Genomic DNA, 26887 nt, shown 5'->3' with positions numbered 1-26887 from the left:
CAGCCATGTGGACAGCTGTGATGCTGCTGAAATCTGCAGGTAAAAATGACCGGAAGACTTGGAGTATCACTCAGAGGTGAGGTGCTTCCCCAGCGTGTGTGAGTCCCTGGGTTGGTGGCCCAGCGCCATACACAAACACACACACAACTAAGACAGTACATTTTCAGATGCGCACAGAACCAAAGCTGGGAGGAGCATCGGAAAGCCCCTTTGCTTGACTGAATGCATGTCCTGCTCCAGACTGCCAGCCACACTGAGTGTGTGAGCAGAAACCCACCAAGTGACTCACAGCTTCACCAGGGAGGAGTTGCTGGAGCACAGAAGCACTGTGACTCCCAGTCAGAACAGCTAGTCCTTTAGGAGGAAACGATTTACTAAACAGTGCATTTCAATAGAACCTACTTTGTTATCTCACAGGATAACAAACGCTTGGTAAGGTTAGCCAGCAGCGAACCCTGCTGGGGGCCCAAGCACGGTCCTTTCCAGGTCAGAATAAAGCACCATTCTAAGAACTTGCAGTTTCAAGCACGTCCATCCAAAGAACCAAGGTCACCAAGGCCCCAAGCTGTTTTTCAGACTAAGAACTAAGAATAATTTCTGCAAAACCAACATGGTTCATCTTTAATTACCACATTGCAGCCAAGGCTATTAAAATACCACTTAAAAAAAATTTGACAAGCCAGGCATGCTGGCCAGGCACTTAAGTAGGTGGTGTTCATGCCTCCACTCTTGCACCTCTTCTGCAAGCCCAATCCCTCAGTCTCATCCCCACCTCTCTAGCAGGCCACCGCTTCAGCCTCCACATGCCCTCTGCCCCAGCTTCCAGTGGACCACACAGACCTTCTCCCAAAGTCTTCCTCACCAGTCCTTCCCTTTGTCTCAGAAGCCAACTACCATCAACATTCCTTGGGAACTCAACAGCCATAATGGCTGGAGAAGCTTCAGCTCTTCACTGCTCCTCTTCTTTATATGCACCCCCCCCCAGTTTCATTCCCAGCTCTTTCCTCCCTCTCTACCCTCCTTCCCAGGGCACTAACCATATCCAGGTGGTGCACACTGCTGTCCTTCTTCCTGTGGACACCCCATCTCTAGGCCATATCCATCCCTACGTGTCAGCTCCCAATACCAAGAAACACTTTACCTGGAATTCCCAATGGATCACAGAATTTTTTCCTGTCAGGCAATACACAGACACCACCTTCTCCTGAGAACCACAGATGGCAACAGAAACCAATGAACAAAACATCCACCCAACAAAGACAAGAATAGAAACCAGCACCGAGAATCACAATCTTCTCAATCCCAGATGCCCGAAAACTAGGGCAAAAACACAATCAATAACAGCAGGAACAAAGTCTCCACTAGAGCCCAGCAACCCTACCACAGAAGGCCCTGAGTGTTCCAATATAGATGAAGCACAAGAAAATGTCTTTAAACAGCCTTTATGAATATGATAGAGGTCTTTACAAAGGAAATTAATAAATTCCTTAAAGAAATCCATGAAAATACAAACACTGGAAGGAAATCAATAAAATAGTTCCTGATCGAAAAGCATAAATACAACCAATAAAGAAAACCCAAACTGAGAGAAATTTGGAGATAAAAAAATTAAGGAATTCAAACAGAAAACTCAGAGGCAAATCTCACCAACAGAATACAAGAGATGAAAGAGAAACTTTCAGTCACAGAAGACAAGAGAGTGAATGGACACCTCTGTCAAAGTAAATGTTAAATCTAAAAAGCCCCAGGCAAAAAACATAGAAAATCAGGACACCATGAAAAGACAAAATCTACAACTAATAGGAATAGAGGAAGGAGAAGACACTCAGACATATTTTCAACAAACTCATAAAAGAAAATGTCCCCAACCTAAAGAAGAAAATGCCTATCAAAGTTGGAGAAACACAGAACATCAAATAGACTGGACCAGCAAAAAAATCCTCCACACACTTGACAGTCAAAACAACAAATGTGCAGAACAAAGAAAGACTATCAAAGGTTGCAGAGGAAGAATACAAACTAAAATATAATAGAATAATAGAATAACACTTGACTTGTTAATGAGACTCTAAAATCTAAAAGGGCCTGGACAGATATTCTAAAAGAAAGAAAGAAAAAAAAAATCTGAGACTAAATATACTGTTCCAGATGACAAAACTTTCAATAACAATAGGTGAAGAAAATAAAAATATTCATAATAAAAACAAATTTAAGCAGTATCTTTCTACAAATCCAGTTCTACAAAAAATGCTGAAAGTAAAACTTCAACCTGAAGAGACTAACTATATCCAAGAAAACACAAAGAATAAATAATATCACACAAGCCAATCAAAACAAGAGGGAAACCCACACCACAGAACAAAACAATGAGAATCAACAAACACTGGTCATTGGTAACTCTCAACATCAATGTTTCAGTTCCCCAGTAAAAAGACACAGACTAATGGATGTGAAAACAAGATCCATCCTTGTGCTACATCCAAGAAACACAGCTTAATATGAAAAACCTTAATATGCCTTAACATGCCTTAGGGTAAAAGGACAAAAAAAAAACATATTTCAAGCAAAGGAAGTTAAGAAAAAAAGTGGTGCAGCCATTTTAATATCTGACTAAATACACTTCAAACCAAAACTAATCAGATGAGATAGGAAAGGACACCACATCCTCATCAAAGGGAAACTTCACCAAGAAGATATTACAATTCTTAACATCTCTACACCAAAACAAGGGTGCCCAAGTTCATTACCACAGCTTACATCACGTATTGACCCTCACCCACCGATAATGGGAGACATCAGTGCATCACTGTCACCAATACACAGGTTATCAGACAAAAACTAAACAGAGAAATGCTGCAGCTAACTGATGTCACCAAACACATGTAACAGATAGAGAGAGAATTTCATACAAACACAAAAGAATATGTCATCCTCTCAGAAGCTTATGGAACTCTCTCCAAAATTGACCACATACGTTGACACAAAGTAAGTCCCAACAGATAAAAGAAAATTGAAATAACACTCTAGATCCTATCTGATCATCTCAGATTAAAGCTGGATATCAACAACAGAAAGCTCATAGACTCATGGAAACTAAACTCTCTACTAAATGTAAAATTGGTCAAGATGTAGCCTATGGCAGTTCAGAGTCCAATTGGGTTACATAGTAATGTGAAGAGGGACTGCCTCTGACATAATCTGATTAGCCTGCTTTTTGATCACCTCCCCCTGAAGGGGGAAGACCCCCCTATCAGTGGACTTGGGGAGGGGCATGCGTGAAGAAGGGGGAGGGAGGGTGGGACCGGGAGGGAAGGAGGGAGGGGCTTATGGGGGGATACAAAGTGAATAAAGTGTAATTAATAAAAAAAAAGAACTGTAAAACAAAACAAAAACAAAAGACAAAAAAAATCGGTCAAGACATAAATTAGGGGAAAAAAAAGAAAACTTTATAAAATTGAAGCAAAATAAAAACATAACATACCAAACTTATGGGACACAATATATACAATAAAGGCAATTTTAAGAGGCAAGATCATAGAGCTAATTTCCTACATTTAAAAAGAAGTTGAAGAGATTTCATAACACCTGAAAGCTCTAGAATAGAAAGCATACCCAAAAGAAGTATATGGGAAGAAATAATCAATCTCAAAGCAAAAATCAATAGAAAACAAACAAACAAAAAATACAATTAATGCAAGAGTTGGTTCTTTGAAAAATATATAAAATTGATGAACTCTTTTGCAAATTAACTAAAAGGTGAAGAATGCTTATAGATTGGTAGGATTAACATAGTAAAAATGGCTGTCTTACCAAAAGCAATCTACACATTCAATGCAATTCCCATCAAAATTCTTTCCAGAACTTGAAAGAATATTCAACATCATATGGAAAAACAAAACCCCAGAATATCTAAAATAATCCTGTATAATAAAAGAATTTCTGGAGTTATTACCATTCCCGATTTCAAGCTGTACTACAGAGCAATAGTAATAAAAACTGTGTGGTATTGTCATGAAAACAGGCAGGTTGATCAATGGAATCGAACTGAAGACCCAAAAGTAAACCCACACACTATGCACACTTGATTTTTTACAAAGAAGACACAACCATACAATGGAACAAAGACAGCATCTTCAACAAATGGTGCTTCTCTAAGTGGATGTCTACATGTAGAAAAATGCAAAAGATCCATATTTATCACCCTGCACAAAATTCAGGTCCAAGAGTATCAGCTATTAATAAATGGGACCTCATGAAACTGAAAAGCTTCTTTAAGGCAAAGGACACTGTCAATAGGGCAAAATGGCACCCTACAGATTGGGAAAAGATCTTTACCAACCCTACATCTGTCAGTAGGCTAATATACAAAATATATAAAGAACTCAAAAACTAGACACCAACAATCCAAATAACGGAATTAAAAATGGGGTACAGATCTAAATAGAGAATTCTTGACAGAGGAGCATCCAGTCACTGAGAAGCACCTAAAGAAATCTTCAACCACCTTAATTATCAGGGAAATGCAAATCAAAACAACTCCAAGATTCTATATTACACCCCTTAGAATGTCTAAGATCACAAACTCAAATGATAGCTCATGCTAGCAAGGAAATGGATCCAGGAGAACACCCCTCCATTGCTGGTGGGAGAGTACAATTGTATAACTCTGTGGAAATCAATCTGGCGCTTTCTCAGAAAAATTGGGAATGGATGCTTCTCAAGACCCAGCTGTACCACTCTTGTGCATACACCCAAAAGATGCTCCACCAAACCACACGGTCACTTGCTCAGCTGTATTCATAGTAGCTTTATTCTTAATAGTGAAAAAATGGAAACAACCTAAATATCCTTCAACCAAAAATAACAGGTAAAGAAATTGTGGTCCATTTACACAATGGACTACTACTCAGCTATTAAAAACAAAAACCATCATGCGGTTTTCAGGCAAATGATTGGACCTAGAAAAGAACATCCTGAGTGAGGTAACCCAGACCCAGAAAGACAAACGTGGCATATACTCCCTTATAAGTGGATATTAGCCAAGTAAAGGATAACCATTCTACAATCCACAGACCAAAGATGCTAAGTAACAAGGAGGACTCAAAGGGGGATACATGAATCTCACTGAGAAGCGGAAATAGAATAGACATCATGGATGAACAAGGAGGAGAGAACTCGACAGAGGTAAGTTGGAGATGGGAATAGAGGTGGGGGATGACAGAGGGACAGAAAACTGGATGGAGGGTAGGAGCATCTCTATGATGAGCTACATATCTAGAACAATTGAAACTTCCAGGAATCTATGAGGGTGACCCTAGCTAAGACTCTTAGCAATAAGAGATACAGATCCTGAACCGGCCATCTCCTGTAACCAGGCAAGGCTTCCAATGCCTCAAGCCTTTGACCTACAATTTGTCCTGCTTACAAGATGTTCAGAGGTAAAGACAGGGCAGAAATTGCAGAAATGACTAATCAATGACTGGTCCAGCTTGAGACCCATGCCACGAGAGGGAGCCCACCCCTGACACTGTTAGTGATAGTCTTGTAGACAGGAGCCCAGCATAACTGTCATCAGAAGGACTTCACCCAGCAACTGAGGGAAACTGGTGCAGAGACCCACAGCCAAACATTAGGTGGACCTTGGGGAATCATGCAGAAGTGGGGGGAAGGACTGAAGGAGCTAGAAGGGTAAAGACACCACAGGAAAACCTACAGAAGCAACCAACCTGAAAAGAAAGAAATGAAGGAAGAAAGAAAGAAAGGAAAGAAAGAAAGAAAGAAGGGAGGGAGGGAGGGAGGGAGGGAGGGAGGGAGGAAGGAAGGAAGGAAGGAAGGAAGGAAGAGAGAGAAAGAGAGCAAGAAAGAAAGAGAGAAAGAAAGAAAGAAAGAGAAATAATGAAAGAGAGAGAAAGAAAGGAGAGAGAAAGAAAGCAAGAAAGAGAGAAAGAAAGAAAAGAGAGAGAAAGAAAGAGAGAAAGAGAAATAGAGAGAGAAAGAAAGAAAGAATGGAAAGAGAGAGAAAGAGAGAGAGAGAAAGAAAGAAAGAAAGAAAGAAAGAAAGAAAGAAAGAAAGAAAGAAGGGAGGGAGGGAGGGAGGGAGGGAGGGAGGGAGGGAGGGAAGGAAGGAAGAGAGAGAAAGAGAGCAAGAAAGAAAGAGAGAAAGAAAGAAAGAAAGAAAGAGAAATAATGAAAGAGAGAGAAAGAAAGGAGAGAGAAAGAAAGCAAGAAAGAGAGAAAGAAAGAAAAGAAAGAGAGAGAAAGAAAGAGAGAAAGAGAAATAGAGAGAGAAATAGAGAGAGAAAGAAAGAAAGAATGGAAAGAGAGAGAAAGAGAGAGAGAGAGAAAGAAAGAAAGAAAGAAAGAAAGAAAGAAAGAAAGAAAGAAAGAAAGAAAGAAATAGAAGGAAGAAAGAAATGGAAGGAAGGAAGAAAGAAAGAAATGGAAGGAAGGAAGGAAGGAAGGAAGGAAGGAAGGAAGGAAGGAAGGAAGGAAGGAAGGAAGGAAAGAAGGAAGGAAGACCCTGTACAATAAAAGAACTTCTGAAGGTATCACCATCCCTGATCTCGGATTGCATGACAGTTATAATAATAAAAGCAGGATGGTATTGGCACAAAAACAAAAATCCCAATCAATGAAGTAGAACTGAAGAGACAGACATAAATGCACACACCTCTGAACACTTGATTTTTTTTTATGAAGAATCCAGAAATAGACACTGGAAAAGAAATTCAGCAACTTCAACAAGTGGTGCTGATCAGACTCAGCGGAAGAATCCCAAGAGCTCCATACTAATCAGCACAAAACTCTACTCCAAAGGGACCACAGGCCTCAGCAGAAGGCCAGACACAGTGACTATAACAGGAGAGAAAGAGGGAAGAAGCTTTGAACTCATTGGCACAGAAAAAGACAGAACACTTCTAGCATGGCCACAGAAATCAACAATTTAAAAATGGGACCCCATAAAATAGACACTTCTGCAAGGCAAAGACACTGCCATTCAGACAACACAGACACCTATATAACTGGATTCCTAAGTGCGTAAATGTGTTTGTCACTGCATCTTTATGCATTTTTGTGATTTTTATTTGGCTCTTTTTTGTTTGGTTGTTTTATCCTACTCCTGTTTGTTTGTCTTGTGTTATTTTATTATTATTTCTTTGATGTCAGTTGGCTTTCTGACAGGAGACAAAAAGGGTATGGATCCAAATGGGATGAGAGGTGGGAAGAAACTGGAGGAGTGAAGAGAGGAAAACTGTAATCAGAATATATTTTATAAAAATACCTATTTTCAGGCTGGAGAGATGGCTCAGTGGGTAAGAACACTGACTGCTCTTCTAGAGGACCTGGGTTCAGTTCCCATCAACCACATGGCAGCTCACAACTGTCTCAACTGCAAGATCTGACACCCACAGATACACATGCAGGCAAAATGCCAATCAACATAAAATAAAAATAAATTATTAAAAAATCTATGTTCCAATAAGAGAAAAAAGTTAGCAGGCACTAAGGTACACATGGCATTATAAAGAAAGAACAATACAAGCAAATTGTTCAAAATTTAACATACAATTAAGAATGGATACCATGGAAATATCTAGTTGCTTTAGAAAGACCCACTGTATGACCTGAGCCTAAACTTGGGAGCCCAATGACCCTTCTATGTGAAAGCTCAAATAATCAACAGCTGATCACCAGACCAAGGAGTACTCACATCTAGCCCTCAGGGAAGAATAATGGAGCATTGGTCACCAGACCAAGGGGAACTCACACCTAGCCCTCAGGGAAGAATAATGGAGCATTCGCACAGCTTATGGCACCTCTCCTCACGGGCATAGTTTGTAACAGACCATTATTCTGTTGGGAGATTTGAATGTATGTCCACCATTTCCCAGGATCACCACAGAGATGTACATATCACCAGGATGACAACATGGGTGCCTGGATGAATGTCCTTCCACGTCCAGGAGGACCATGAGGACACATTCCCAGGATAAATATGCAGATGCATGCCTGTCCACTCCAACATGAGCACATACACACATGACCCTCTGTATCCAGCTCCTTACCAGATGCCTGGGAAGGGATCTACAAGAAAAGCTCTTTATTTCTGCTCAGAGCATCTCTACCTGGGGCAGGAATCCTGCTCATTGGTTTCACCTGAGCTCTTAGCTCTGTGGCCCCGACACTGAGACACGGTTTATCCATGTGGAGAGAAGACTGTGGAGTCTGAGGCCAGCCCTCTTCTCAGATGGTATTCACACAGGGTGCTGACCTGGACTCCAAGAAGGGGCTCACTTGGTGATAATTTAAGGAAGCTCCTGGGCAGGAATGCCTAGAGTTGGGCCTGGAGTCACCGCAAATAATCTAGAAAAGTTGAGCCCTCTTGGGCATTTTTTTTCCTGGCCTATGCCTGTGCGTAAACCTTTACCTAGCTAATTATCTGCTTCCCAGCCTCTTCCACTTCACCCTGGATTATGCCTTCATAACCCCTCCTCCCTGCTCTGTTTCACTTCACTTCTTAAAATGGAGGTCTGGGACTATCTCTATCATTGTTGTAGAATAAAATGTCTATGACCACTTCTGGGTTTGAAAAATCAGCAAAACTCACCGATCACTGAGCTGAAAACCCACCAGCTCCTGAGCTCTAAAATCCCACCAATCCCTGGGCTTGCCTTGAAATCTCAGCAATCCCCACTCTGGAAAACTCTGCCCCAGGAAACCCTCTATAAAGTCTGCCTCCTGCTCAGCTCCCTGCTGCTCCGTGCCTGAGCCGAGGCAGCCACCCTCTTTAGTCTTTCCCTGAATCTCTTGTGTAAGGCTTGGTATGTGGTGTGACTTAGTGGTAACGCTTGGCTCCCCACTGCCAGGATACATCTCCCTTCAGCACGTACCGCGTACAGCTGTGTTTCCATCCCTGCTTCTCAGCTCTCCTGTACTCATGCTGCCGCTGGCGTCTATATTAGTCACTTTCTATAGTTGTAACAGAGTCACCAAGAAAAACAGCTTAAGTGTTAACTATTAACATTCAGCATCAACTTGACTAGATGCAGAATCCTGTATGGCTGCATCTCTGAGGTTTAACTGAGGAGGAAAAGCCCGCGCTGATGAACTATATCCTCTTAACCCACTGAGCCAGAATGAACTTCATTCCTTACGCTAATTTTGCCAAGTATTCTGTCACAGCCACAGCATGACCACCAAAGCAGATAAATTAGTATCAAGAAGCAGTATCCACTGCTGCAGTGGATCTGACCTTGTGGTCCAAAGGCCATCGGAACTTACTTGTGGGAAGAGTGGGAAAGTTTGACGTTTCAGGCTAGGAAATCTCTGGACACATATATGCAGAGTTTAATGGGATAACTGGATAGGAATTTGGAAGTCCAAAACGCCAAGAGAAATGTGGGCAAGGGAGGCAGAGATCATGAGTATTCAGGGGGAAACGTGAAATTCCAGAAAGGAACAGGAACTCTATTGGGAAGCAGATGGAGGTAATTCTTATTACATTGTAGCAGAGACTCGGGCTGCATTCTATGCGTCTCCTGAACATTCGAGCAAGGATGAATTAAAAATTAATCAACTAAATTATTTGTCAGAGGAAATTTCAAGACCACATACCCAGGCTTTGGCTGGGTCACCGCTCTTAGTCAGATCCAGAGAGTAAGAGGAAGCAGAAAAATGTGGAAAATGTTCACTTTGTTGAGAAAAGAGTGTGAACACATTTAAAGATGCAATTAAGGTAGATGCAGGAAAACACAACTGTAATTGTTAAATATCTTAGTGTCAGTAAAGGAGATCCTGCATTCTGCACTTGGATGACAGCAAAGAGCAGGACTCGAGCCTCTACCGCATGCTCCAGTTTGGGAAAACACCGCTCATTTGAGAAAGCCAGCATGGCATGTTGATGAAGGAAGGGGTTCTGTGCTCAAAGCAATTGCAGGAGTCTTTTCTAGATCCAGCGCCAAGGAACACCAAGGTCTCTACAGTTACCGGAGGGGACCAGATTATGTTTAAAGCTCGCAGAATATGGGGGTGTCAGCTGCATGCTGCTGTGCAGAATGCAAGGACAGAGGTCAAGAGGCTTGTGCTGATGGTCAAGAAAGTCACTGAGGACAGGTAATATGTGCAAAGTTGGATTCCCTCCATGGAGGCCCTGAGAGGCCACTGAATGGTGCTAAGGAAGGTGAACCCCCAGTTACAGCGAAGGTCCCCAGGGTGTTGGAGATGTGAGGACAGTGGACATCCAGGCAGGAACGCTGTAGCACTAGCTGGAGCCAACCTAGAAGAGGCTCCATATGCTGCAGGCAGCAGAGCTTGAAGGGCCCACGGATGTCGGAATCCAGGTGACGTCACCATGTGCCTGACACGGAGTTGAAGTATGGCATGTTCTCTGCTGAATTTCAGTCGTGCTTTGATCTAATTCTTTCTCACTACTTTTCCATTGTTTCTTTTTGAAATACCCTATTTACTCTATGCCATTATATGTTGGAGGCATAAAACTTATTTTTTAATTTTATAGGGACTCAAAGATAAGACATTGCTTTTGATCTCAGAAGGCCTTAGCTTTAACCTTTACAACAATGTTAGACCTGTTTAAATTTTGGAAACTCTTAGAATTCAGATGAATTCATGTTGTTTTGAAATGCCCATGATCTTTTAATAAACAGGAGTAGAGCCATATAATTTAAAAATTATGTTCGTGGGTAGTGAGTTGAAAAGGAGTAAACTCATGATGGTTAGTTTTCGTTGTCAATTTGACTGAATTTAGAAACAGCAGGGAAACATGCCTTTGACACTTCTACAAGGTTGTTTCCAGAGAGTTTTAACTGGAGAAGAAGGACCAACTTGAATGTAGGTGATTGAATTAGGAGGGGGGAGGGGAAACATGAGCTATTGAGCAGCATTATCTGCTCTCTGCTTCCTGAGTCTGGATTCGATGGGAGCAGCTGCCTCACGCTCTTGCTGCCACACACTCCCCACTGTGATAGAACGTGCCCCCAAACAGCCCTCCTTTCCTTGTGGCTTGAGTGTTTTGTCACATCAAGGGGAAAAGTGACAGACACAGGGGGGAGGATTGACTTTGGCTCCAGGTTTCAGGTGTTTACTTGGTGCCGTCACCGTGGGCTTGAATTAAGCCCGAAGGTCACAGTAGAAATGGACTGAACAGCTGCACAGCTCGTCCTGGCTGTGGGGCAGAGGGTGGCACACAGGAGCCAGGGGACCCCTCAGAGGCTGCACTGAGCCCCCCACTTCCTGCAGCTACCTTCGTACTCGGCAACAGGAAGGTCAGAGCCCGCCCGATTCAGCCTCAGTGCTCTGACCCACCAGCTGAGCACCAAGCCCTCAATGTGTGATCCTTTGAGCCCCCCAAACCATAACAGCCCCTGTCCAATCCAGTCTACCACATACATGAAGGCCCAGCCCAGCCTGGGAGCAGGAGTCACAGGCCTACTCAGATTCACTCCCACCCTCTGCCCACTAACGGTGCTGTCCAAACGAAGTTTCTGGGCTTTCCCAGGTGGACGGTGCTACCCTGACCGTGGGTATTGAATCACCAGTTGGTGTACTCTTCCCTGGAGATCACTTCCCCCTCAGTGTTCCTGAGTTTTCCATAACTCTTGATATAGGACTTAGGCCTCCTGCATGTTCCCCTACCTGTGTTAGTGTATCCATCATTGTCTTTGTTCGGCTGTGTTTAAGCAGTAATGCTGGTAAGACTTTGTTGCTATAGCTTCTGCCATTCCCAGAAGACACAGATTCAGGTAACTGGGCCTGCTCCCCAGGAGGAGAATCAGGCTTGGTAATGAAAACCTAGCCAACTGCCCAGGGCTGGCCACGCCACGGATCTTGGAGGAGAGCCTACCGCGGCCACTTTACTGAAGCAGCATAATCCCTAAAGTCTAAGCACACACGGAGATAAGCGTAGCCCTTATTTCTCATCAAGGAAATTTCCCTTTGCAAGATGGAGACCCCAGTCCCAACAGAATATCTACAAAACAATTCCCAGGGAACTTGCAGGAGAAGGGGTGTGGAGGTGGGAAGAGCCAGAGGAAAGGAGAGCTTTCTGTGAACCAGCTTTAAAATGTAGGTCTCTGACAGACCCAGTTGTGTCCACTAGCTAAAGCTTTGGCCATCAGGAGCCGCTTAGCAGTTCACCAGAAAGCCTTTCTGCATGCAGGATAGCAATAATTGCAACTGGGTCCTCCCTGCCTACTGAATGGTTCAGTTACCCGTCAGCCTGACTTCTGGCCTGACAGAGGATCAGAAAAGTGCTCTGGAAGGCTCTCCATGAGGGGGCCTTTGACACTGCAACACTGCTCTGACGTAATAATAACCAAGGAAATCAGCCAGGAAAGGCTCTGTGCGGTCAGGAAACACACACAGCCCACACCTGAGCCATCTCTGCAAGGAAAGTTGCCATACACAGAGACAAAGTCACGGTCACAGTGTCGTCTCCCAACAAAGCACAACCACAGCTGAATGGAGGGACAGATGAAGGACCCAAGTTACCAACAGGGGTAGGCTCCTGTCAGAACATATGCAGTGCCATTTGAATCTCTGTAGGTGGCTCTCAGGAGCAGGGCGCGTGGAGAGAGCAGCCAGGTGGAGCTCCTGAAGCAGACAAAGAAGTAAGCTGCATTCACACATACACACACAGGCACACATATGTACACACAGGCTCACACATGTACACACAGGCACACACAGGCATCCACAGGGTCACACAGGCACACACAGACTCACACAGGCACACACAGGCACATGAAGGCATTCATAGGCTCACACAGACTCACACAGGCACACACAGATTCACACAGGCTCACACAGACACACACAGATTCACACAGGCTCACACAGACTCACACAGGCACATGCATACACAGACTCACATGTATACACAGACCCACACACATAAACACAGACTCACACAGGCTCACACGGGCGTGGACTTCCCATCTGTACCACGTCTCTTGCTCTTCTCCAAGTCACTGTGAAAGCTCCAGGATGGTGCAGCCACCGGGGCCTCACAGGGAGACCCGTTCCAACAGACACAAGCTTTCTGACTGCAGTGACCACACGCCCGCCAAGCAGAGGCGCTTGCTCCCTTAACTGGACACTCAGCGAACTGCAAACAAGAATGTGCACTCTGCTGTGTCCACTAGTGCATCTGCTCTCAGTATTTCCTCAGATCTGAGAACACAGTTAAAGGCAGACACTTACATGGAACCAAGGCATTCACATCGCAGAAGAGAGGTGTTTAATCAAATGGCACACTGCACACTGGCAACGTGGTCCCCTTTCAAACAGGAACGCACCAGCCCACCGTCCTTCACGCAAGCTGCCCACCCTCTCTTTACATACAGGCGGGCCACCAAGGCCCAGCAATCTCTAAACAACCGCCCCCCCCCCCCGGGCCTTCCATCTGGTGGAGCAGGGAAGCAAGGACTGCAGTAGCCCCAGATACTTCCCCGAATTCAGGCACCTCACACATGTGTACATTGGTACACAAAAGTGTTTGCACACTAAAAATACTCCCTATAGGAATTGTTTTTCTTCAAATTGCCACAGTAATGAACCTTCATCCTGCAATCATAATCTATAAAAATCTCAAAATCAAAACCGTGCTCTATAACTCAACAGCAGGAAATACACACATACGTGAAAAATTGCCCTCAGAGACCTCAGGATGAGAATTCCTGTGAGTGGAACTGTCACCGTGGACCCTACAAGCTAGACAAGGTGGCCAAGCTGCAGGCGTGTGCCACCAGCTCCTCTGCCAACAGAGGCTTTGGGATGTCAGTCAGCTTAGGCATCCCCTTCCTCTCCTCCTCTGCCTTCTTGCTCCTCCCTTTGCCCTCCTCCCTTTCTTCCTACAAAGGATGCCTCAAACCTGCTCTTTGAACTCAGATTTCTGTTCAACTGGCCACATAGCAGAGAGACACAGTCACTCACTCCTCTGGGAATTAGCGCATGTACCCATGTGCAGTTGAAGCACGCGATGAGCGGAACTGTGTGTGCAGTTCGCGTGTGCAAGGGCGTGTGTACAGGGAATATGGCATGCACAGGCACCGCACACTCAAACACAATCAGAAGAAGACGCTGCTGCAGTCAGAGCTGCCAATCCTCCTCCCCCACCCCCACCCCAGCACACAAGCCTCTCCGCAGCCTGAAGATAATGAGGGATTACCATGGCAACCCTTGAGCAAGCCTCACAACTCTTTTCATTCCCCAGAGCACAGCATGGCAGCTGCAGCTCCACCCCCCAGAACATACTGCTTGAGAGAGGAGGGCAACAAGATGGAGAGGCTGTTGTCCTGGCGCTTGCTAGTACTCATCTCAGGACATGGTCCTCCCAGAATCAGAGTCTTTTTATAGCCAAGGTCTCATCCCTGGATTTTAGTTTGCCTCTGGCCATAAGAAAACTAGAGCCAATCTCATTCAACTGAGCTGTTTCCAGGGATATTGGAGACAGAACTAAACCTCACAAACAGCCACATGCTGGGGGGGCGGAGAGCTTGGAATGGGCATTCCTTCACTGAGTTCTAGGTGTCTCTGTTGGCAGAACCTCCCATTTCTGAGGACTTCCATCCCACACATTTGGGATTCAGAGGCAGCGCACAGAGCTGAGCTGCCATCTGAGGAACTCTGCTCAATGACATGTGCGATACAGGTTTCTCCAGGTTCTCCATTTGCTTTCCAGATGGATGCTGGGTCTCCAAGTCACCTTCATGTGTCTCCAGGGAGAGTCAAAATACTGGCCTCCACTCAGGAGTGAGCAGCATGCTGGAAGCAGGGTGTCACTGCAGAGTGCAGAGGAAAGCCTGGGGGCAGGGCTGTAACATCAGGGCCCTCCTGCTCTAGGCCTCTTCATTTGTCCTTAGTCCTGTCCCTGGGTCTACAGGACAAGCCTTTCAGTTCAAGTCACTTCATGAGGCCAGCTCCCGAGGGAACATGTACGCAGACAGGAGGGTCAAAACCAAGCGGCTACTTGGTGAGGCAGGCCCACGGGCTGCGACTCCTGCCACTCCGAGTGACCCTCCGCTGCGGACTTTTCTAGCAACTGTAGCCCACATTCCTGTCTCTAAATTTCTTCAAGTAAAAATTCTTTCTCCCATCAGTGTCACCCTTGGGCTGGCAACTGTCATGATTCTTAGCAAGTACATGAAGCAGGTCTCCTAATCGGGTCTCTGTCGGGCAGCAGGCATCACCTATGCAAACTTCCAGGTGGAGGTCACCCAAAAATGTTGGCTTCTGATTTCCACTACCTCACACATAAGGGAAGAAGGTGACAAGCCCAGAGTCCAGGAAGCCAGGGTGCACCACACTCCCAGCCCCAGCCAGGGATCGGGGCAGCAGGAGCATCCTGAGGCCCTGCCTCTGCCACAGAGACCCAGACCCGACCCACAGTGCCACGCTTACCCTCATGTGCTCCAGTGGAAGGTAGTTTTAGGACAAGAACTCTGTAGTACACAGAGAAGGAGGAGTATTTCCACTCGTGGCCTAGGAACACAACCAAGCCCCAGCACACACAGTGGCTAGGGAAGGCGGGTACCCAGCCAGCAGCCACCGATGGTCTGGCAGAGGTCTCAGAGGCTGGGGCAGTCTTCTCATTCTGAGAAGTCATGCATATCAGGCCGGAGGAAGCCTTTGCTTACACAAGGACAAAAATAAATTATACAAAAACACGGATTGTGACCAGGAAAGATGGCTTACAGTAGCATGCCTGTTGTACAAATCATGAGAGCCTGAGTTTGAGTTCCTGAACCCACGTGACAAAGCTAGGCCTGGTGCTTATAATCCCAGTGCTGGTAAGGCTGAGACAGCAGGATCCCTAGGACTCACTGGCCAGCCCATCCAGACTATTTGTCCATCTCCAGGGCAGCAAGAGACCACATATCAAAATATAAGGTGAAAAGCTACTGGGAAATAAAACCTGCTACTTACTTCTGTCTTCCTCTGCACGTACACGAACACCCATGCACCCTCACACACATGTGCACACAAACGTGTACATATACACACCAAAAACACACATTCATAAATCAAGACAGGCCAACACACCACAAGCACAAGACCCCAGATGCTGCATGTGGGCAGCAGAGGGAGGCGAGTCCGGGCGCAGAGGCAGAGCTGTCCCCGAGAGAATGAGGACGACTGTGTGGGGCCCGCTAAACGGAGGACCACAGCACAAGGCAGCAGGCACAGAGGGAAGAGTACTGAGACTGAGCTCTTCCTTTAGCAGAAAGAGAAACCAATAGCCACAGAAATGACACAGGAAGCCTTCGGGACCAAGGGTTTGTCCAGTTTGAAGACTCAAAATATTTTACTAAATATCACATAAAAGTAACAACTTTCAAAAGTTGTTTGTATTGCTGTTCATAAAGAAAAATCAAGTTAATGATAAAGATGAACTAGGTCTGTTAAAGTGGCCAGTAGCATGAAAAGAGGCAAATAAATGAGCAATTACCACCAATATAACACCCATTTATAGTTCTGACAAGAATTATTCCCTTCCAATCTGGAAAGAGAGCTCTGAGGTAAGCACACATCCCACTCTTGCAGAGGGCCTGAGTTCAATTCCCAGTACCACATGAGGCAGCTCACAGCAGCCTGTTACCTCTGCATACACATGACATATAGACATACACATTCTAAATAAAAGAAGAAGCTTGTAAAGAAAGATTATTCCGTACTTAGGAATGGCCTTTTCAAAAACCACAACAGAGACACCCTGTCTCAAAAAAACAAAAACAAAAAGAAAGAACACAGTATCACACTGCCTCCTGAATACATACTTGCAGCAACTAGCCTTCACCAGAGAAGCTTCTTCTTGCAGTGGATGCCAGTGATGCATAGAACACCTTCTGAAAGTGCAGGAAATAAGCAAGTATGGAGTGAATGAACATCCAGCCTTAAAGGAGGCTTCTCTATCACACTCCCCACAGCACCCCCACAGGACTCAGCCAACGGCACTGCAGAGTGGTCAGGTTGTCAGAGCCAGAGGTTGGAAAGGGCTGGAGCAAAACAGGTTCCTCTGGACATGACAGGACAACTGAAGTCACGAACTCACAGCAGCTGTGTTGGCTGCACAGGGTTACCTAAGCTCCAGGCAGCTACATCAGAACTCCTCCTCTTTCCACCGCCCCCAGGCCAGGGCCAGATCGCAGGATTGTGCCTCCGTGCCTAGCTTTATGTGGTGCTATGGGTTAAACCCAGGGTTTGTGACTTGTGACCTACAACTATGGTAGCGAGGATGTCTCCCAACGGCCTGGCTGTGCAAGTGCTGCTGGCTGATTTCCAGTGTCGGCTTGATAGGGTTAGGGTCATTTGGGAAGAGGGATCATCAATGAAAAATGTCCCTAATAAATTGACCTATCAGTTGTAAGTAATTAATCCTGCATATCAATTAAATTCTTAAAGTAAATACACACACCTATGGACACCTGATTTTGACAAAGAAGCCAAACTATACAATGGAACAAAGACAGCATCTTCAACAAATGGTGCTTCTCTAACTGGATGTTTAAATGTACAAAAATACAAATAGATCTGTATCTATCATCCTGCACAAAACTAAAACCCACGTGAATCAAAAAAGCTCCACATAAATCCAGATATACTAAATCTGATAAAAGAAAAAGTGAGGAATAGTGTTGAACTAATTAGCACCGGAGACAACTTCCTGAACAGAATGCCAACAGCTCAGGCTCCAAGATCAACAATCAATAAATTGAATCTCATGAAACCTAAAACCCTCTGTAAAACAAAGGACAACAGGACAAAACAGCAGCCAACAAAACAGAAAAAGATCTTCACCAACCCTACATCTGACAGAGGGCTGATATCCAAAATATATAAAGAACTCAAGAAATTAGACAGCAACAAACCAAACAACCCAATTAAAAAATGGAGTACAAAGCTGAAAGAATTCTTGACAAAGGAATCTTTAATGGCCAAGAAGCAATTACAGAAATGTTCAGCATCTTTAGTCATCAGGGAAATGCAAATCAAAATGACTCTGAGATTCCATATTACATCCATCAGAAGGGCTATGATTAAAAAAACTCAAGTGACAGCTTATGCTGGCAAGCATGTGGAGCAAGGGGAACACTCCCCCATTGCTGATATGGGTGCAAACTTTTACAGTCACTTTAGAAATCAATTTGGCAGTTTCTCAGAAAATTGGGAATAATTCTACCTCAAGACCCAGCTATACCTCTCCTGGGCATATACCCAAAAGATGCTCCACTGTACAATAAGGACATTTGCTCAACTATGTTCATAGCAGCTTTATTTGTAATAGCCAGGAACTGGGAGCAACCTAGATGTCTCTCACCTGAAGAATGGATAAAGTAAACATGGTACATTTACACAATGGAATGTTACTCAGCTATTAAAATCATGTAATTTGAAGGCAAATGAATGAAATGTTAAAAGATCATTCTGAGTGAGGTAATCCAGATCCAGAAAGACAAACAGGGTATGTGCTCACATATAAGTGGATTTTAGCCATAAAGTATAGGATAAATATTCTACAATTCACAGACCCAAAGAAGCTAAGTAACAAGGATGGCCCACGGGAGGATGCTGGAATCTCACTGGCATGGAGGGAGGGAGGGATCTGAGTGGGAGAAGGGGTGAGAAGGGGAATAGGAAGGATGGAGTGTGGGGAGGATGGCGGTGGGAGAGAGAACTGGAATGAGGAGGCAGTAGGGTATCTCTGCGACAAGCTGGAAAGCTGAGACAATGGAAACTCTCGAGACTCTATGAGAGTGACCTCATTGCTAAGATACTAGCAATAGGAGATATGGAACATGAAGTGGCCACCTCCTGTAACCAGGCAAGACTTCCAGTGAAGGGATGTGGACACCAAGCCAGCCACAAAACCTTCAGCCCATAACCATTTCCTGTCTATGAGACAGTCATCAATAAAGAGGGAGCAGAAGGTGAGAGAACGGCCAACCAATGACTGGCTGAATTTGAGTTTCATGCCATGAGATAGAGCCCACTCCTGACACTATTAGTAATATTCTGTTATACTTGCAGACAGGAGGCTAGCATAACTGTCATTTGAATCAGCGGCTGATGAAAACAGAGGCAGAGACTCACAGCCAAACATTAAGCAGAGCTCAGGGAATCTTATGGAAGGCAGGGAGGAAGGATTGAAAGAGCCAGAGGTGAAGAACCACCACACATACACACACACACACACACACACACACACACACACACACAAACCTACAGAATCAACTAACTTGGATCCACAGGGGCTCACAGAGATGTCACCACCCAAAGATCATGCATGGGCTAGACCTAGGCCCCTGCACATCTGTAACAGATGTACAGCTTGGTCCTCATGTGGAACCTCTAACAGCAGGAGCAGGGGCTGCCTCTGACTCTGTTGCCTGCCTCTGGATCCCTTTCTCCTAACTGCTCGGCTCTGTCAGGCCTCAATGGAAAAAGATGTGCTCACTTTTACTACAGCTTGATACGCCAAGGCAGGTTCATATGCACGGGAGGCTCCCCTGCCCCCAGGGGAGAAAGGGAGGGGCATGGGGGGAAGAGGAGAAGGGAGGACTGGGAGGAGAGGAGGGAGGGGAAGTTCCAATTGGTATGTAGCGTTAATTAATTAATTAAATTTTAAAAGGAAAAATAAAAACGTAGGGAATTACCTGACTGAACATGGAAAAGGAGTTCGGGAGCACTGGGCCACACCAGGTTCTGCAGAGGTGGATGCATTCTACCTCCCTACTGCTCAGTGAGACCCTGAGTTCAAGAAGTCTGAGCGGGTGCTCAGGGAGGTTCCCAAAGCCCCAAGACACACAGACCATTGCCCTCGTGTTCTTGGTTGCTGACCCTGGCCAGGAGGGTGGGAAGGTCCTGAAGATGCCAGACGCTTTCATTGTAGAGCATAGAGAAATCAAGCCAGAGCTGACCTGTAAATGTCCTCTCTTCTGGCCAGATTCCAAAGTGCTGGAATGTCCTGTACAGGCCGCTAGAGGAGAAGCATCCTCCTACATTTACCTACCCAGGGTGACGCAATCCTAACTTGCTGGGTAAGATTCACCCACTGCCACTGTGTCCTGGTTGGATCTGAGGCCTGCTCCAATGGAGAGGATTCATGCCTGGTACTGTGAACCTCCTCAGAAGCCCACAGCTGGTGATCTCAGAGGCTATGGACCTACTGCTAAGTAGACACCTTCTACCTTTTAAACATCTGTGCTTATCACCCTTGATTAGTGTTGCTCTCAGCTTCGGTGTGAGACGCTTCTTTTGCAGTGGGCAGCACTCAGATGGAAACAAAGAACTAAGTCAAGGTACTGAGATTAAGTGACTGTTGAGGGCCCGGTCCAAATGGGACATCGATATCAAACCCGCTACCCACCCACCCCAAACCCCGGAGGCTCAGGGAACATTACATAAGATATGGCAGAAAAAATGTCAGAGCCCCAGCATGGCATGAGTCTTCCGGATGTGGAGCGGCTGTTGAAATCATGGACTCATTGCAGCTGCCTTATCTACAAGACACAGAGGGTTTCAGGCGGCCTCCATGCTACCTGAGGAGCTGCTTGTAACTGACGGCTCTGGGAGAGCAGTCTCCTTGGAACTGCTGCTGCTAGGAAGGAGCCCACGCTCTGATGTAGAACTCCCCACCCACGTGTGGGCAAGCAGCACTAGCTGGACTTTGGGTTATAAAAACAAAGAAAGAGGCATAAAGGGCATGAGGAGATACGTTAAGCGGGACTCAAGGTGGCGAAAGAAGGAAATTAGAAGTGGGTCAGATAAAGGTATATTATATGTATGTATGAGATTGTAGTTAATTCAATAAAAAATACTCAGGACTGGAGAGTGGTTAAGAGCACTGGCTGCCCTTTCACAGGGCCCAGGTTCAATTACCAGCATAGGCTTGGTGGCTATTTGAGCTAGTTTGATGCCAGCTTGACTCAAGCTAGAGTCATTTGGAAGAGACTCTCAGATGAGAAAATGCCTGCACAGGATTGCCTGCAGACTGCTCTGCAGGACATTATAAAAATTAGCCACTGATGTAGGAGGGCCTAGCCCATTGTGGGTGGTGCCACTCCTGGGCTGGTGGTCCTGGGTGTTATAAAAAGCAGGCTGGAAGCCTTGAGTGAGCATTTTTCCACAGCTTCTGCCTCCAAGTTCCTGCCCTACTGGAGAACCTGACCTTACTACCCACAGTGAAGGACTGTTACCCGGAAGTGTAAGTGAAAGCAACTTTTTTTTTTCCGCCACAAGTTTCTTTTGGTCATGGTGTTTTACCACAGCAATAAAAATCTTAACTAAGTCAGTGCCTAACACCCGTCTGTAACTTCAGTTCTAGAGGATACATCACCCATCTCTAGCTTCCACAAGCGTGGGACACACACACTATGCACAGATTTAAATGCAGGCCAAGCATACATATAAAATTAGTGTAAATACTATTCTTTTTTTAAAAGAAAGAAATATCACAGACATAAAACGTCCTTAGATCCAAAGTAAAATCTCAATGATTTAGAGAGCAACAGCCTAATGTCGCTTGAGTGTGTGAGGAGAGTATGTATACAGACACTGGCTGTGTCCCTGGGGCCTCCTTAGCCCTCAGCACCAGACAGGAACTAATGAGCCACACCCACACCTGCCCCTGCCCTGTGTGAACTTAGGTGTCACACAAAGAAGAACTTCAGAGAGCACCCTTTGCAGGGTCACCACAGACCCAGGCACTCCCTCAGGACCTTTGCTTCAGAACAAGGCATTAATACAAACATAATACCTAGAGGCAAACAGAAGGCAAACAGGGGCAGCCATTTCACAGCAAGACCCCCAAGAAGACAGCTCCCCCATCTGTCACCGCCAGTTTAAGACGAAGGCTGGTTACTTCGTAGGCTCAGTGTCTTGTTAACTACATGACACTAAGAACTGCAGCCATTTACAGGGTTGCAGGGTAGAGTTTCAAAGGAGAGCGGGATGGAGTGTCAGAAACGTAATTTGGAATTCCAAAGTAGAGAAAACACTAAGTCAAGTCACTAAGATGGTGGTGATAGAAGAACCTAGAGAGTTTGTTTGGAAGTTATAGCAGTAAAATGCATCCATTTCCCCCAAGTAATGGTCCTCTCTCAGGGAAGATCCTCCTCCTCAGCTGAACGTGCTGTTTGAAGAAGGGAACACAGAGTGCTGAGAAAGAAGGGAGCATCCTCCTAATGAGCTAGATCAGCAGAGCCCAGCCTGTCTCCTTGGGGTTTGAGATGTCACAGGCAGAATGCCTTCACACCCAGAATTGTGGATGGACAAGAAAGGACAAAGGACGGCAGAATATGACGCCACGTGCCAGCAGTGCCTAGCTGTCTGCTCTGGATCACTTTACAACACGCTGATGAGAGAACATGGAACAGCTCTCGGATTCTGCCTCCTTCATGTGAGCTATGAGCCTGAGAAAGTGTAAACCAGCCAGCTACAAGGGCACTAGCAATTTTAATAATTTCTTTATAGTATGATATAATAATACGATCACTACTTTAAAAGTCCTGAAAGGGCTGACGAGATGGATGAGTAGTGAAGAGCAGTTATTCTACAGCTGCATGGACCAGGTTCAGCCCACAGAATGGGAAAGTCTTCGCCAGCTCTACAGGGTGGGAAAGGAAAGTCTTCACCAGCTCTACAGGGTGGGAAAGGAAAGTCTTCACCAGCTCTACAGGGTGGGAAAGGAAAGTCTTCGCCAGCTCTACAGGGTGGGAAAGGAAAGTCTTCACCAGCTCTACAGGGTGGGAAAGTCTTCGCCAGCTCTACAGGGTGGGAAAGGAAAGTCTTCACCAGCTCTACAGGGTGGGAAAGTCTTCGCCAGCTCTACAGGGTGAGAAAGGAAAGTCTTCACCAGCTCTACAGGATGGGAAAGTCTTCACCAGCTCTATACATGACGGAGGGCCAGTTCCAAGAATACACAGTAAACTAAAAGAACTGGACATCAAAAACAAATAGGTACAGTGGCATACACCTTTCACCCTAGCAGTTAAGGCGGAGGCACGTGGATCTCTGTGAATTTAAGACTAGCCTGATCTACATAGTGAGGTACAGGATGGCCAGAGCTTCAGAGCAAGACCCTGTCTTCAGGGGGAAAAAGACAAATAGAGGGATGGAGACATGGCTTAGGGGTTAAGAGCACTGGCTTCCCCTACAGAAGATCAGAGTTCCATGTGGCCAACTTCAGTTCCAGGGGGACCCAGTACCCACTTCGGGCCTCCTGTGAACTGCACTCACGTGGTGCCCAGCCATGCAGACATACATGCAGGCAAAAATACCCATACACATGGAAGGAGAAGAAGAAAATAAAATAATTTTATAAAAGGAAATCAAATAACCCAATTTAAAAATATAGTACAAAACTAAGCAGAGAGTTCTCAAAGAATGAAATACAAATGGAGAAGAAACACTTTTTAAAAGTCCAACATGCTTAGCCATCAGGGAAATGCATCTAACCCCAGTCATCGTGGCCAAGATTAATGAAAGAAATGACAGCAGGTGCTGTCTCATGAGGATGTAGGAAAGGGAGACACTTTGCTGCTGGTGAGGGTGCAGATCTGTATGGCCATTATGGAACTTGAAGTGTAGGTTCCTCAAACCACTGAATACAAGGTCCAGGTGCACCAGCATATATCCAAAGCACTCTGCAGCCTACCACAGAGATACCTGCTCAGCCATGTTCATTGCTGCTCTACTCATAACAGCTGGCTATCTGAAACAGCCCATCCGCTGATGAATATATAAGGAAAATGTGGCACATTTACACAATAGAGTATCATTCAGCACTTAAGAAAAATGAAATTTTTCAGATAAAAATATAGAGATAGGAAAAAAATCATAAGTAAGCTAACTCAGACCCAGAAAGACAAACATTACGTGTTTTCTTTTATATGTGGATGTTATAATTTAAGCTTTAGATACATGTGTTTCATTCATAACATGCACAGAGGTTGGGTAACTAGTTAAAAACTATGAGAAAGATAGGTATTTTACAAGAAAGGTAAATAGAATATAGTGTTATTAAAAAATAAAGAGGAAATTATTATAGAAGGATTAAACCAGCAGAAGGCAGGGAAGATAGCAGGGAGGTGGAAGGACTATGGGGAGGGATAAACACTAAAGGTCTTTTGAAAAGCAATATTTAAAGCTGCTGCTGTAGAATTATAATGTCATAAATATTATAATGCATATAATAGCTTTAAATGGAGCTATCATATAAGGGGAAAGACAGCACACACTACCAAATAAAACTCCCATACCAGGAACTAGTTACATACTTTTGAGTCATTGACCAAAGAGGTCCCATAGACCTTGTGGTGGTTTGAATTGAAATGGTCCCCCACTGATTCACAGATTTTAATTGTTGGCCACCTGAGCGTGGCACTGTTAGGAGGTGTGGCCTTGTTGAAGTAGATGCGATCTTGTGGGAGGAAGTGTCACAAGGGGTAGGCTTTGAGGTCTCAGCCGCTCAAGCCAGGGACAATGCCTCTTCCTTCCTGCTGCCCATGGATCCAGATGTAGCACTCTGAGCTCCTCCTCCAGCTCCTGCCATGATGGCAGTGGAATAAACCTCTGAACTGTGAGCTAGCCCCAGTTAAATGTTTTCCTTGATAAGTGTTGCCTTGATCATGGTGTCTCTTCACATAGGTAGATCCTAAAACAGACCCCGTCACCCACAACATTACAATCTACTGCTGACGCTGTTGGTTGCCCTCCACTCCCTGACAGTAAGACCCTGTTGCTGGAGAGAGCAGATATTTATGTCACTGAGCACAAGGAAAACGAGCTAGTTCTCAACCAAAAGCGTCAGCACTAGAGAATAACCATCAGTCTCATCCAGCTGTGAACCCTGCAAGCTACCACAGCGTCAGTCCTGTCTGCAAGATAAGCCCTGGTGCATCAGTGGCACCGGCATCAGCGGAGAAACCAACTGCTTTTAAACTTGAAGTTAAGACCTATTCCATGGTATGGAACCCATACCCGATACCATGAATGAGGCAAAAGCTGAGGCTAGCTGGTTTATGGGCTTGGGAAAAACCTGCACTAGAAAGACATAGCAACGAAGTGACTCCTAAAGACATGTGCTATACCCACAGTTCATTGCCTCACTTGGCCCTTATCAGAGAAGCTTCCTTTTGCAGCAAATGATGTAATTAACAAAATGATCCATAAATGGTACATTGGGCAGAGAGTGAGAAATTTTAGAGCCCTAAATAGGATGTCATTATCATACATGCCCCTCAAGGCTCAGAGTGTGGAGGAAAGAGCAAAAAGATTCTAAGAGCCAGAAGTAGTGGATGACTGCAAGGAAACTGTTTTCCAGACAAAACAGGGCTGGATCCACATATGAACTCACGGAGACTGTCAGCTCAGCCCAGACAGAAATCCCAGCAGAAGGTAGAAGAAGTGGACACAAAGTCTCAACCCTATGCAAGAAGCTGTTTTCTATTGGTAGCTTCTGGGAAAAGCGAAAAGAAGTTTTCTTCAAAGGAGTATCACTGAGTATCGACCTCATTCCAAGACCTACTTCACGCTCAAGAGTAGTTGGTCAACACAGAATGGATTCCCCTTGGGTTTTCGGGGGGGGGTGGCAGGGAGTTGGCAGAGTTTGGCACAGGCCATGCAGAGAAGGCTGTGCCAAGCAAGTGAGCTTCCTGAAGGCGGCCCATCTTTCTTGCCCAGCTGACAATGGGTATGCCCTGGCGAGGCATGGACCCAGGGATTTTGTCTCCAGATTGCTTCTTGCTGCTGATACGCCTTTTCATGTTTGTCATTGCTGTGTCCCTCATATACATCACAGCATGAAGAGATCCTCACTGAGTATTGTTTCCTGGGTATTTACCTACTCTGTTGGGCAAACTTCCTGCAGATCAATTCGAAAAGGTGCTTTCATAAAATAATGCTGCTTAGATGAACTGATGATTTTATAATTCCTGATAATGATTATAGAATTCCTGATTTGAGTCAAGTAATTCCAAATCCTACTGCAGAATATCAAAAGCTGAGCAGGGAGTTCTGTGAGCCTTCATTTGTCACAAGCACAGTTACAATCTAGGAAAACATTCATTCTAAGTTAGGCCCAGGGATGAGGTCACAAATCTCGGTGTGCACCTGTATGATTAACTAATTTAAGCCATTCAAGGCTTTAAAAATAAGATGTAAGACAGATGACCTGTTTCTTGATTTAAAAAAAAAAAAGCCTATGACAAAAAAAAAAAAAAAAACCCTATTGCTCTGAACTAATAATGAGCTTGTGGAACAACAGATAAAAATATTACTGAACTTGCAGAGCTAAGAGATGAAGAACGTTTAGTTAGGTTCCAGCCTTAATGGAAAGACATGTAAACAATCACCTTGCTGTAAGCCCTTAAACCTTGCTGACCTTAAACCTTGTTAACCTTTGGCATGAAACACTGTTGCTCTGAACTTACAATGAACTTGTGGAGTGAAGTTTAATGTTCAGTCTTAATGGAAAAACATGAAATCAATAATCCTGCTGTATTTCCCTTTGTGTAACAACTTTATCTGCTTCCGTGATAATTGCATCTATGGCCATAAGGTAATTTTTCTTCTGACTTCAGAGCTTTCCTTTAGAGGATATATAAGCCTGAGAAAAATATAAACAGTTGTTGTTTGGAATCTCTTGAAACCCACTCGTCAGGGCTTTGCTGTCTGTCTCTCTGTCTGCCTGTCTCTCTCTGTGTATTTGTATGTATGAATGTGTGGATTTGTTGAAGTGTGTTGGAGCCCACTCGCCTTCATCCACTAGCTGTTGTGAGCGTGTGATTCTATTCTCTCCTTCTTTTCTTCTTCTATTGGTAGGTTCCTCAGAAGCCATCAGCTCTGGCCCCGCCCCCCCCCCTTTTTCCTT

The 26887-nt window shown here is 44.9% G+C and overlaps 1 protein-coding gene across 5 annotated transcripts in view; it reads right to left on the bottom strand.

Moving 5' to 3' along the window:
- The window catches only part of Ptprn2 (protein tyrosine phosphatase receptor type N2), a 695760-nt gene that overhangs the window by 515105 nt on the left and 153768 nt on the right, over nt 1-26887 (bottom strand). Inside the window, exon 1 of one of the 5 annotated variants that reach the window (XM_060388287.1) lies at nt 1142-1211. The exons of the other annotated variants lie outside the window; for them this stretch is intronic. The gene's annotated coding sequence lies outside the window, so the exon portion shown is untranslated. Of the gene's footprint in view, nt 1-1141; nt 1212-26887 lie in introns of those variants that run through there. 5 annotated transcript variants of the gene reach the window in all.

Source organism: Meriones unguiculatus, chromosome 7 (assembly GCF_030254825.1).
Source record: "Meriones unguiculatus strain TT.TT164.6M chromosome 7, Bangor_MerUng_6.1, whole genome shotgun sequence".
NCBI lineage: Eukaryota > Metazoa > Chordata > Mammalia > Rodentia > Muridae > Meriones > Meriones unguiculatus.
The sequence above is the reverse complement of the archived record's forward strand: the minus strand, read 5'-3'. Positions and strand labels throughout refer to the sequence as shown.